Here is a 14592-nt window from a genome sequence, read left to right as displayed (position 1 = left end):
TGATAAAGAATAATTAAGTTATTAGATATGTAATAATGCGAGGGTCTCATAAAGGAATACACAGTGTCTGTAAAAGATCAGGAAGACAAATGGAGAAATGTAAAAAGGAAAAAATAAGTAAATATGACTAAAAAGAATATTTCATTAATTTTCACGTTTGTTTTTATTTTCATTAACCCGCATTCTTACTTTGGCCAGTTGATTGACTTTTTCTGTATTTGGAGATGGGGAAAAAAAGCAAAGATGAGCTAGAGATGAGTATTTATTATTATTGTATGATTATTTTTATGTTGGGTAACTAAAAACATTTTGTTTGCTATGAGGTCCCGGTCTTGACAGTCGAGGGCTTGGAGAGGAGAGTGAGCAGGTTTTGAGGAAGCAGCTGGGACTACCTCAGAGCCTCAGAACCAACATTGCTCTGTATGGACAGAGAAACAAACTTAAGATCCCCCTCAGCAGCCTTAACGAAGAGTTCAGGGTGGACCGGAAAAGGCAGGTACTGCAGTACCAGGAATGCAGTGACCCGAAATTGTCTCAGGCAGGTACTAAAGTCAGGACAGGCCGAAAGTGGAAGGCAGCAGAGGCAGTCAGCCCTGCTGAGTCAAGGCTGAGGCACAGAGCCACTTGTAGGGGTTGTAGCTCAGGGGAGGGCAGGCCTTGGCACTAGTACACCACCTCGCTATGACCAGGCACAGGGGAAAGCCAGGAGGTTGCTCATTCAGGAGCAGGTGCGTGCATCAGCTGCAGAAGAGCGAGCCAGCAGGGTGGTAGCGATGCGGAAGCAGGGAGCCTGGAGAAGATGGAAACAAGCTGTGGAACGCAAGGTCTCATAGGTTGAGCTTTGGAAGGCCTCGCTGCATCAAATTCCTCATCCAGGCTGTCTACGATTTAATACCAAGCCCATCCTACCTGTTCTGCTGGGAGGGAAGTGGAGTCATCAGCTTGCCAACTGTGATCAGAGAGAGGGATTCTAATATTCTTATATTCTCAGCTGCTGCCTGAAAGCCCTGGCTGAGGGGTGCTGCTGCTGGCACCACAGCCAAGTCCTGAAGGTGATAGCGAGTTGTGAACCCATAGAGGTGAGGTGCAGAGGGTTTATTAGCCAGTCCCTACAACAAGCTGGGCATCACAGGCGTAAGTGCAAAGCAATCGAGCCGGTCACTGAGGTAGCAGAGGTTGGTGGCTATTGATCCAGAGAGGAGAGCCGTGGGTAGCCCTGTCTGGGCAGGAGTTGGGGTCGCCTGGGTGAGTGTGTATGATGTTGAAAGACCCCGAAACACCCAGTGACCCCAGGAAATGTCACTGATGATGTGTCCAGACGCATCAAGAGGATGTATACTGTATTTAAAGGTAATACACAGCTTACACTCTTTACTTTTGATTTTGTCTTTCTTAACTGATTATTTGCAGATATTACAATTAAATTCCTTATTTTCTTACACATTTATTGCAAGGATTGTTACAGAGGCTCTGCACAAAAATGACATCTTCTCAATCACATTTATTACCAGACAATCAATTCCAATATTGTGCCAAGCTTGACTGTGAAGTAACACATTTAAGTGGCCTCCTATTATGGGACCTCCAATATGAGATGAATTAAACACAGTCCATGTATCAGTCTTAACTCGCATGAGTCACCTTGTGAAACTCAAGACAAAGCAATTCTTATGAGAAGATTTATTCTTTAGCACCTCACAGTGTTCAAAGATGGGAACTTTCTGTTTGGAAACCTCAAAGGTTTACCAGCTGCTTATAGGCCATCAACTCCAAGGTGTGCATATAGTATTTAGATAGATGGATTAAAAAACAATAGAATCCAATTAAACTAGCTAAAACTAATACTAACAAAGACAAAAAACAAGTAATAACTAAGAACAACTATAATATCAATAAGGAATAACATAAGACAGTAGTTAAACACAATAAAAGCAGTGTACAGAATACAAAAATCTACCAGGATGTCATACAGGAGACCTGTCTTCAGCAGTGCTATGAAATTAATCGGAGACTGAGTGAGTGCTTAATGTTCAGAAAATGAATTGTGTCATGGAGTTGATAAACAGAATTTCACCAGTATTATATGGCTGCGCAGACCTAATGCAGGAGTTGTGCCACTTAGATTCCAGCGTGACTTCGGTTCCAGAAAAGTTGCTTTTCCATCATGCAAAACAACAGACAAAACGCCAGTTTTCTCCATAACGACGACCAGAAATATATCAAGAGACAGTTTGCTTCAGATTTGGAGCACTATTTCTAAATCAACTGTTTTTCAGAGAGGTGACTTTTACTGAATTATGATAGTTACTGTTGAATTACTGAGATAAATGGCCACTGTTAAACTGGCAGGTAAATTCAAATTACAGTGAAGGTAGACAACTACTGACGTCTGCTGTCCAGCTTTGAGTACTACATGCTGGTCCCCACGAAAAAAGAAAAACAACAAAGAAAATAATAATCCAGAAGTTTTCATACATGTGCAATTAAAAAGAAAAACGACCACCTGAAACTAAACAGTCTTCAGTGCTGACTTGTGATCAGTTCATGACTAACTTGTGAACAAATTAATTGAATAAAATAACAAGGACTGACGCTTTGAGGTAAATGGCTTTACAGTATTAATTTGAATACACCAGTAATTGCTTATGCAAATGTTGTATTTGAATTCTGAGATATGTTGATTGTAAAGGAGAAATAAGGATTTGCATGGTATAATTGTAGGTCACTGTGCTGATTGGTAATGATCTCAGTGAGCAAAGCCCACCACAAGAAGATGTTAAGAACTCTAATGTGGACGGGGAATCAGTTTGCAGCAGCCTGTGTGACAATAACGCTGGAAAAAGGTCAGAAACCCCCACAACCGACAAGGTAGGCGTCATTTAAAGCTATAATAACAAATGTTAGTCTTTGTTACCTGGGTCTAAAAAATTTAAATGGCAAATAAAGTATTTTTCCAATCTATTTATCAAAGAATTACATAATCCAAAAAAAAAAGCTTCACTTTTCCAGGATGGCATGTTATTTAGTTTGACAGTGATTCATGTATGACTGAGGAAAGTTCATAAAATGTCTCATTTCGACTTGGCTTGGACAGATGACCAGTGAGCATGCACAGATGACACCAACTCTGTGGAAACCCCTGCTTGCTGGTGAGTATGTAGAGACACCACAGATGAGAGATATGAAGCGCTCGAGCTTGTCTGACTGCCTTTAATTTGCACACTTTGCATCAGCGGGACCTCACCAACATCAGAAAGGTCTAAATAATACTAAAAATGGTTAAATAAAACACCAAAATATTTCATCAGGTAGTTTAGCTGATCTTTTTTTCCTGAATTATGCTCCATGTTTACCACCGTGTAGCATCCCCTCTAATGTCAACAACCGACTATGAACATCTGGGAACATCATACTGAATTTATTAAAACCAGAAATACTTTGTGGAATACAAGCCTAAATGCCCAGGATTTGGGTGGGGGGTGATTAGCTGCTGACCTTTCTAAAAGGGTGGGGTTGAGCACTTGCTAAGTCTGAAATTGCACTGTTAATGTAGAATGTGCCAAAACAGGGCTATGATAAGGGGCACTGTGTCTCATACACCTCAAAAAGACCAGAGAAAATGGTGTCAAATGGTTACGAAATGCAAAAGACATCACCTTTAACATCTAACCCTAACCTTAAGTAGAGAAGTAAAAGAGAAGTAACATGAGAAACTGTTTGATGTGATGGAGTTTAAATTCAGGTCTGTTGCAATATTAATGCCACCAGCTAAAAAGACAAGCTGAGACATTAGCAAGGCTGCCACTCTATGGGTTTGAATATTGGTCCGAATCGAAACTCTCGTGCTGTGGGTAAAAATCCATCCTGCTTTCGGGTTCTTGAACAACTCACTGTGCTCTGCCTTAAGCTTGTGCGCCGGTCTCCTCAGAATCAGACAGAGCGAAGATAAAAGATTTGCCTTGTAAAATTAACTTAACTAACTAAATAAAATACAGTGTACACACCGATGTTTTACATAAATGATATCTGATCCAAATCGTGTATACAAGTCCTGGAATTGGGTCATGTTTCATTTAACAACGATCTTGGCTGCAGGAGGATGGTCAGGAGTCAGTACAACTAGCAAGGTGGGTGTCCTTTGAAACTATTATAAATCTATGTTGGTGTGTGTTGTTCATGGTTTGAAAAGAGAAGAAAAAATATTCTTTATTAATCTGTTAATTGTTTTACCCGCGAATGGCTGTTGAAACCTTTATCACATTCACATCTTAATGGTTTGCTCTGACATTATTATAAATAAATTTGCTTGACAAGGATACAAATGATGGAATAAATGACAAAACAAATGGAAACAGAATGTTTACTCCGTCCATAAGAGTTATTTGATCTTTCTTAGAATTAAATAAATACTTTTGTTTTCATTAGTTAAACAATGCCAGGTTAATCATTTATGATACACAGATTAGCTTGGCTTATACTAAAGCTTCTGCAAGGGCCCTGACAGACCTTGCCTCTTGCCTAAAGACAGCCGATTCCAGCTCCCCCACGACCCTGTGTTGGATAACGCCAGAAAAGAAACTGATACAAATTCCATGTGTTTTTGTGATCTGTTTGCACATGAAGGGAAAATGTAAGACATTAATGAACAAAGAGAATAGAAATGCAAAGAAAAGGTTTTCCAACTGAGAATGGCTATATAGGTTATTGTCAGTACTGAATCTTATGGTCAATATTAGAAGGTTTGATATACAATGCATGAATTGAATAATTTCTTTTTACTTGTAATCATCAACTCTTCTCTTCCGGCTCTCAACGAAGGCGGTCGCATTTCTCTGCTCTCCTGTATCTTTCCCTCTCCCTTATCTTCGCCGCTTCTCTTCTTCGTCTTGTCCTGTCCTGTCCTGTCCTGTCTCAACCTGTGGTGCCTTTCTCCGCATTGCTCTCAAAACTAAAATCATAGAATTGGTCAACTGGTCTCTCAACGCAATTGAAAGAATCTTTTCTAGGAAAATCTCGGGCCCAGGGGAACCTGCCTGTCCTGATGGAACGTTCGCCGCTGGTTACATGAGGGACTCCTGGAAGCAGTAGAGGGTCGTGTGCCTGGCCATTCTTTCCAGTGAGGATCTATACATATTCGGAACCATGATAATGAGCTTTCTGCTGATTGGATTAGGCATTGCCCTGGTGTATCGCAAAATTCGGAAGTCTGAGACAGTGGTCAAAGGCCCCAAGCTGCCCGACATGTTTGAAGCAGTGGGCAGAGCTATTGGCGCTCAGACTGTGGTCATTAACCGCAATATGGAAAACATCTTGGAGAAGCTGGTGGCTTTGCAAAGGCGTTTGGATCGTTTTTGTGACCAGAATGGACAACAGAGTGAGTCGTGTCTATTGAAAACGACTACTCACCCTAACCCAACAATCGTAATCTAATCTGCATTCCTGGCACCGGCCTTGGCCAACTCACTCGGCCCCATCTTACCTCCATCCTACGCCTTCAAGTTGTCTCGTGTTTTTATGTGTGAAGCGAGCAAATGTTTGCTTATGGTTTGAGTTCTATGTTGGATGGTGAGCTGACGTTTGCTGTTCTTGATGTTGCTGAGGTTTTTTCCCGACTCCACATTGTTCTCCTTTAAGGAGCATAGTCTGGATGCTGTGTTTTGTTTTTTTTTCCCCTACCCTCTTCCTTATTTCATCCCCTTTCTCCCCTCTCTCCCCACCCTTTGCAACTCTTCAAAGTTGGCACGTGCATTTGCAAGCTGCCGGGCTAATTTCGTTGAAGATTTCTTTAGTTGAAATCTGAGTACAGATCCGCTTTTTAAAGGGAACACATGTAACTTACATCGTCTTCTTTTTCAGATATGTCGGTAAATTCCTCATCCTCCAGTGACTTCCTCTCACCTTCACACACATCAGTCAACTCTTCCTTATCCTTATACACATTTTGCCTCCTTACCAGACCAAGCTCTTTTATCTTCATCTCAATCGACATCTCCACCATCATCCTCCTCCTCCCTCTGTGCAGCTTCATCCTCTATCATGGGCTCCAACAACTGCTGCAAAAACACTCATCAACAATAAGCCACTCTGACTGCTTCACCTACCACGTGGTCGTCATGGAGGTGTTGGGCGTGTTTGGATATATCCTCAACTTAGCTGGGATCTTAAGATGCGATTTAAATATATTATTTGTGGCAGGCTTTTTTACATCCCTCACCTGGTATGGACAAATATTTTTTCACATCCTGACATGTGTGGAGCGCTACCTGGCGGCCGTCCGTCCCATCACCTACCTGAGCCTGAGAAATGAAAGAGGGGTCAGAATCAGAAACATCAGCATCGGCTGTGCCTGGCTGCTTAGCTTCGTGGGGATGGGTTTGATGATGATGACAGCCTTTTTTTTCATCGTGGATTTATGCCTCCTGATATCAACCTTAACAATCATCTCATTCTGCAGTCTTTCTGTTCTCTGTGTTCTCATTCGTCCAGGCCCAGGGCAACAGGGCACGGACAGGGACGGGGTTGACCAATTGAAGCTAAGGGCATTCTACACCATTGTGGCCATTCTGGGCGTGCTTGTCGTGAGGTTTGTTTGGAATGTGACTTGGGAGGTTTTGTTTAGATGGGGCCGAGATAGTGATTGTGTGATATTGGCGACTTGCGTCTGGTTTAATTTGCCCAGCAGTCTTGTTTCACCTTTGTTGTTTTTACAACGAGCAGGAAAATTGGTGTGTTTTGAGAAAAACATCCAGTGAGGATTAGGGCTAGACTTGCATCAATGAACTAAAATCACGTACAAGAAAAAAATGTACAGAGGATGAGTTATTTTACAGAGTTATCATTTTCTGTGGCACTCCTCTCAATAAATAGGTGGGATCCAGGATTCCAGTCTGGTCTGGAGTTGTGATCTGACCAGGTCAAAGTTTGGCAGTACCAAAAAAACATGAATCTGTATAAAATGCAGTCTTTCTGATAATTTGGTGTCTTGCCTCTTGTTGTAAATTTTGTATCTGCCTTACATTGTAAGACTTCTGATCCCGTGAAAGCTAATTGTGTGATATCGATTTGTTTCTCCAGTTTGTAGAAAACAAAAATATTCTTTCTGTTTGGTTGCTTTAAGTTATTACATTATTTTCATTGGATAAATGTCAGTTGTTTGACATGTTACCCGTATAAACCATATAAAACCTTTAGATAACGATAAGTGGTTTTAGAATATCAATAAATATTATGAATAACTACAGAGGAGCTGTGGCTTTCCTGTATCTTTGTGCGTTTTCATCCGTCCATCTACACCTACTTTGTTCTGTTCAGTGGAGGACTGGAACCCAGTTGTCATAGCTTGAAAGGTGGGGTACACTACTGCCAGGCCACCTTGAAAGGACACCTGTTTAGTACATAGAAAGACAATAGTTTAATCCATTTTAAGAAAATGAAAAGAGAAATGCATATTTTCATCAGATGCTCAACTTTCTTTCAGTTAATTTCCAAATGTTATTTCTGTTAATGTTTTTTTTTCCCAACACATACAAACCAGTATTAATGTCAGACATTTTTTATTTTATTTTTTCATCAATATCAATATAACACAAGACAATATTCATCAAAATGGACAAATATGAGATTAATTTGAATGGGTTGATTTTTGTTTTGGAATGAGCTTATTGGTTATCATTTGCTGATGAGTAATATGACATGTGATGTATACTTGTACATGAATTTCTCATCTGAATAAATATCAAAGGTTTCAAATCCATTCAAAATTCTCAAAGCAAAGGTGAATAAAATAGCTGTAACAAAGCACTCAACTCCCACCTAATTTATGTCTGTGTGAGGCAAAAATTCCCCCTACAGTTGTGCTCCAGTCCTCGGTCTGTTGCCCTGGGAATGGTGTGAGAAATGAGAACAGTTATAAATGATCCATATAAAAAGAATGGCAAACTTTGAGTTTGTTTTGCAGTATGCAAAAACTCCCCCAGCCTTTGTTCCACCTTTTGGCTTTGTCCCATGTGTAATGTTCCACCTATGCTGCACATTAAGTCGGGTGTCAGTGAACAACACGCTGAAACTTTGCAACACAACAGGAGGGAGGTCAGAAACACTGCTAACAAGGTGGGTGCCGTTTGACGTACGGTGCATTTGTTATAATCATTTGAGAAAATAAAATGATCTGACAATTACTTCCACAATATGTCTGTCACAACTTTTACTGGAACGACTTCTTGTTTTGTTCAAATAAAACTGCAAAATTCAAAGTTTGAGATTAACAGTCTGTCCTTACAGAAGCAGGAGCCAGATAATACTTTAGATTTATGAATCATTTTTGTTTTCTTATGGAATTAACACAGAATATCTTTCTGGAAACTGACTTATATAACAATTTGTAGTCAAATTTTGTTTGAAAGTGTATCCTCATTAGAAAATCCATCAAAATAAATAAAAAAAAAAACAGAAAAGAACCTCAGTGAATACTGCTGTTGTGTTTTCAGCCAAACTCACAAAGATGGACTTATTAGTGTGTGGTTGCATATCATAAATGGTGCTACCTGGCGGCCGTCCATCCCATCACCTACCTGAGCCTGAGAAATGAAAGAGGGGTCAGAATCAGAAATATCAGCATTGGCTGTGTCTGGCTGCTTTGTTTTGTGGGGATGGGTTTGATGACGATTGATGTCTCAATATCGTAGATCTCTGCCTTTTGTTATTTTACTTCTTCCACTCCCCGCTGCAATGCTTTTATTTTATGTAAAGCACTTTAAACTGTTTTGTACATGACTTGTGCTTAAACTTGACTTGACTATACATCTTTAATTTGAATTACCTTTATAAAACATGAAAATATGTTATATGACTTAATAAACTACAATTAGTTGTGAGCTAATTTGTTTTAATTTACATGAAGTCGCAGGGTTTTATGAATTCAAAAGAATTACACACCATGCCAATTAAAAAGAGGAAAAAAAAACTAAACAAGTAATTTACACACAACTTTCTGGTTAATAATGTGTGTGAGAGAGTTCTTTGTGTGTACTGCAGAGCTGACCAACAGCATTGGGGACCTCTTTGCTCTTTTGTTCATTGCATGCGTCCATTTTATTTGTGAAACTATTTTTGTTGGATAAAACTGGTGTGTCATGCCCATCCATAGGGACTTCTCATAAGTGATTAAACAAATGTCCTGAGCTTTGGTGTCCTTAGAAACAAAGAGAGAGCAGGGAGAGAATTTGCCTACAGAAATTAACCGTATAAAAAGAATAACAAAATTTTTTAATTTGCAACATGCAAAACCACCCCCCACCCTCAGCCATCCCTTGAGCTACACAAACACATTAACTCATGGTCTTACACAATGGAAATTGGAATAAGTTTTAGTTTTCATCAGTGTCTGTCCCTGTAATGCAGCAGAAAGAAGACCAGAAACAATCCCCACAGGTTGGTGTCCTTTAAATTCCAATAACACATGCAATTGGTGTTATTTTTAATGTTTGTGAGCTGAAAATGAAACATTTGTCTGACATGAAACTATTTTCCTCCTCTCAACGCCGTTCACTGTTTTGAGATATTTAGTTTTCAATGACACGTGACCGTCAGAAAAGCAAATGAAAATGTTTGCCTATAGCTATCAGTAAATACACAGAAGTGGATTATCAATTATCACATTTGAAAGCAGTTATATCTCTTGAGGGTTTATACAGCTCAACGATTTTAATTTTGTGTTCAACATCAATTTGTACATCTGCTTTAAGATATCGGCTGCTGATTTAATTTTTTTTGAGATGTCATTCTGTAGATTATAGTCTTGGTGTAACAGGATAATCTTCATTTAAGCCATGTTCATCAAAAGTTTTTCATTTGGCTTATATTAATTGTCTTTTCAAGGATTTTGTGATGAACCTTTAATTTGCAAAGATTGGCCTTTAACGCATTTTTTGTAAAGTGTGTCAGAAGGGCCTATGGCACCTTAATGAAGGACCCCTGCCACAGCAACTATCACTCCCTCCAACTCAAACATTACCGGCACTTTATTTACATACACCAAAGCATCAACAAATGCAAGAAAACTCTTGTTGCACCACATACAAATTATATACCGGGATTGTAATTTCATGATAAGACATAACCTACATAAACTGAGTCATTTCGAGGTTAAGTTTGGCTCACTTATGTATTCATTTCTCTCATCTATAATCACTGGATATGCTTGTGTACACGCATGCTCTCTGGCCAGTGATGAACTGAGCGAGTCCAAGTTGGAGAACTTTGCACCAAAGTTCAAAGAGCCATGATCAATTATTTTTACAGAAATTCTGAGCTAGCGTGTCTCTAACTGGCAACGATCCGCTGCTTTTCACCAAAGCACGTGCGTTTTTTTCAAATATATAGTAACATCTAATGTTTCATGCATTATGTTTTGAATTAGTCAAAAATATAGCTGTATTCTCATACACACACACACACGTATACTATTCTTTAATCAGCAGGGATGCATACTAAATAATGTATAAAGAAACTATAAATGAATATGTCCTTATCACTGTTTCATTTGCCAGCTCATCTACTGTCGCTAGAAGAATTTTGTCGTGGCCCAGACTTCAGAGCTACCTCTGCCAACGTTCAGATATCCATCCTATACTAGCTGTGACTCCTCCTCCTATCTCTCAGTTGCTGTGTGTCCTTTTATGAGCTCCATCTTTTCCCCTGCATTTTCTTCCCCTATAGGAAGCCTTGGATGTAAAAAGCTGCTTCAGCCAGAGTTTGAAGATCAGCACCTCATATTTGACTGGCAGGTGAGCTGACGCTGAAGTTTTAAAAAAAAATATATATATATATTGGGTATCATTCTCAAAATGTGAGTATCATTATCAGACTGTCAAGTTCAGTTTGGTATTTTTTTTCTTGGGGTCCAACATTCTCTGGCTCGTTTCTGAAAAGGATGACATTTCATATCTCTTTCTCTTCCAGATATGCTGGTAAACTCATCCACCAATAATTCATTTAATCCACATAGTTCCTCCACTAACTCTTCATTCCCTTCATTCTTACACTGCTTCTTCACCACACCAAGCTCCTTCATCTTCACCTTCTTTATCATCACTTACGCCTTCCTCCTCCTGCCTATCTGTGTCTTCGTCCTCTACCGTGTTCTACGAGAATGGTGGAAAAAGCCCTCCAACTCCTCAGCACCAACAATGAGTCACTCTGACACCTTCACCTTCCATTTGGTCCTCTTAGACCTGATTGGTGTATTTGGGAGTTTCCTCAGCTGTTGTGGTATCTATATGGATGACTTAAACCTATTGTCATGGGGTATCCTTCTTGCATCCTTCATTTTGAATGGAGAGTCATTTTTTCACATCCTGACATGTGTGGAGCGCTACCTGGCTGTTGTTCATCCCATCACCTACCTGAGACTGAGAAATGAAAGAGGGATCAGAATCAGAAATATCAGCATTGGCTGTGTCTGGCTGCTGTGCTTTGTGGGGATGGGTTTGTTGAGGATCGAAAACTTATTCAGTACTATGGATTTGTGCTTCTTGATAATAGCCATAACAACTGTGGCCTTTTGCAGTCTGTCTGTTCTCTGTGTTTTGATTCGTCCAGGTCCAGGGGAACGGGGAGGGGTCAGGGAGAGGGTGGACCAATCAAAAAAAAGGGCGTTCTACACAATTGTGATCATACTAGGAGTCCTGGTGATGAGGTTTGCTTGGGGTTTGGCTCGGGCAACAATATTTTTGTCACATGGAAGTAATTATTGTGTCATCATGACAAGTGGCTTCTGGTTTTATCTGCCCAGCAGTCTGGTGTTACCTCTACTGTTTGTACACAGAACAGAAAAAATAGTGTGTTGTAAGAACAGCATCTAGTGACCAAAGGGCTCATTGATCTCCATCTGAAATTTTAAAGTTGTTACATACAGAACATATGGCTGAACATGTCTACAAACACCATTCTCTCTCTGGTCACATCAAGGCTCAGGAAGAATATCATTTGGAAAAGATACTTTTAGAATCTGTACATTACATGTTAAGGTTATGTTAATGCTCAACAATATCTGAAAAAAAAAAAGAGGCTTCCTCTTGACATTGAAAACTAACCCCTGCCGGTTTACTTTAATCATGACCAACCTTTGGATTCGCCTTAAGGATGTACTTAAGGAGGAAGAAAAGATTAAACATGATTTATTTAAAAAAAAAAAAGCTCACACACAAAAACAAGGTGCAGAGATGGACTTAGAATAGAACATGGAATCAATATATATCTCTATATCTATATCTATATCTCTATATATATATATATATATTATATATTGAGAAATGTCAGTTGTAAATTCAAGTAACAAAAGAGGTCTGCAAGAGGAAAATAGCCCAGTTTATGTAAATATATAGTGGAAAAACAAATCCTGTGTCTAATGACAAGCAGACAGTAATAAACAAAGCTTCACAAATCACCAATCTTCTCCATATTGAGCTGATCAAGTGAGCTGGTCTTAGAGATAAAACTCCTGGTCTGAAAACTGGTCCCACATTAGCTCTGAGGACACCCCTTAGCAACTGCCACATGCTATAAAAATGGATTAATGGTAATTACACCGAAATAGGGTTGTTAAACTTAACTGTAACTTTGATGTTGTTCACAACATTTTAATTTAAAGCTAAAGAAATTTTACATTTAAATGCATGTGGTTTTTTTTTTTTTTCATTTTAGATCTAACTGGCTTTTATGTTGTGTGCTCTGTGATACTAAGACTAAGACACTTTGCAACCTTGACTTTTACTATAATTAGAAAATGTAGTATTGAAAATATATGTTAAGTCTTATGCGTTTGTAAAGCTTACACCTCCTGATGCACATTTGCATGCTGTATCTGAACATATCAAATACAGCCTTGCTCATATTCTGTAATCTTTCTAGTTTCGGAATCATGTAATGTTATGAAAATTGTGATCCCAAGAATTGAACTGATTCTGAATCTTTCCTCCAGTTCATCCACCATGTTATTTCCTCATATATTTTGGTCTCTATATACTGTTGACATGACTTTTCTGTTTAGAGCACATAACATCTGTTAATGATTAAACTGCTACAAGACACGGTTTGACTCACCGCTGTTCACGTAAATGCATAGAATTTAATCTAAAACATTCAGTTATACAGTTAAGAGGCTATTGAGTGAAGAAAGTGAAGATTAAGCTCCACTGGAGTGGGGCAAAATATGATGGGAATGTCTTTTTCTCATCAACCTCTTGCGTAGACAAGTATTTGTTAAGTGTTTGTCTTTGAGGACTCTTTAGAGCAACTACATGAGCAATAAAACCTCATTTTCCAACTGCCCACCTCTTTTTAATAATTACTAAATTGCACAAGTCGAAGAAAATATATGGAAACACCTTAGTAATTTGGATTTCTAAAATAAATGCACCTGGACAAGCCTAAAAATGCATGAGTGTACAGTTTCTCTCTCCATTTTCATGTAAATGTTTTTCATTAAGAGAATTCTGTGATTGAGAAGATGAATACAGATCAATGTGAGAAAAAAGACCCTTAAAAATGACAAAATGTAATTTAAACAATGTGTCAGTGTTTGACAAACTAACCCTAACCCCAACCCTAACCCGATAAGAAAGAGTACAACAAAACATCACACGGTCTCTTTTATTTTTTTAAATGATTTTTTCAACCAGGAAAATATTTCTAAAGATTTCTAATGTGTTTTACAAGAGCGACCTGCCAAAGCTGGGTGGCAGCAGCTCAGATAAACAGTAGTTTCACAACAGTACATACATGATTAGCTCACAAAAACATGTTTTTTCAGATTTGAGTAATTTCGCAGCTGATTCCAAGCAAAAAGAGCATCTTATTGAGCTTTTTAAAATGTTCTTTTCTTCCAGTTTAGTTCTGCTTCTGAGAATAGATTACAATAGATTCTCAATTAATTTAAATTCGGTTCAGTTTTAATATATCACCAACTCACAACAATGTCATATCAAGCACTTTGAAGATAGCTCAATTCAAGCCTATTGTATTACTCGACAAGGTAACCAGTCTTTGGAGCAATCACAACAAGTTCTGTACTTTTCTGAAACATGTAAGTCTGTTGATAAGGAATAGACACACAAGCTGAAAAAACAAAGGCCATCCAACCGGAGCAAACAGCATACAATAAGGTGGGTGTAAGGGTTGTAAGATATGAATGATTTTGATATGAACCTCAAAGCTAAGCTAAAATATGACAACTTTATTGTCAATCAAATTAATATAAAATGTTGGATCGGCATCTAAAGAGAAAATGAAAAAATGAATGATGAATAAATTACACAATTATTCATGAGACTGACATAAACAACAAACTGTTGTTGACAATTCAATTCATATAAGTAGTACAAAGATACATGAATGTGAATGACATCACAATAAAAGAACAAAAAAGTGAGGTTCAGTGAGGGTCCCTTTTTAACTCCAACAAAAGACAAGACTTTACTCTAAACACACATGATATGCTGACAATGAAGTGTAAAAGAAAGCCAATCATTGAGCCAAACAACTTAGTGTCTATGCTGACAGACTGGCCAGGGTTCCACTGCCATTTTCGAATAG

Source organism: Leuresthes tenuis, unplaced genomic scaffold (assembly GCF_036924035.1).
Source record: "Leuresthes tenuis unplaced genomic scaffold, fLeuTen1.0.hap1 SCAF_22, whole genome shotgun sequence".
NCBI classification, from domain to species: domain Eukaryota; kingdom Metazoa; phylum Chordata; class Actinopteri; order Atheriniformes; family Atherinopsidae; genus Leuresthes; species Leuresthes tenuis.
Note: the sequence above shows the minus strand (reverse complement) of the source record.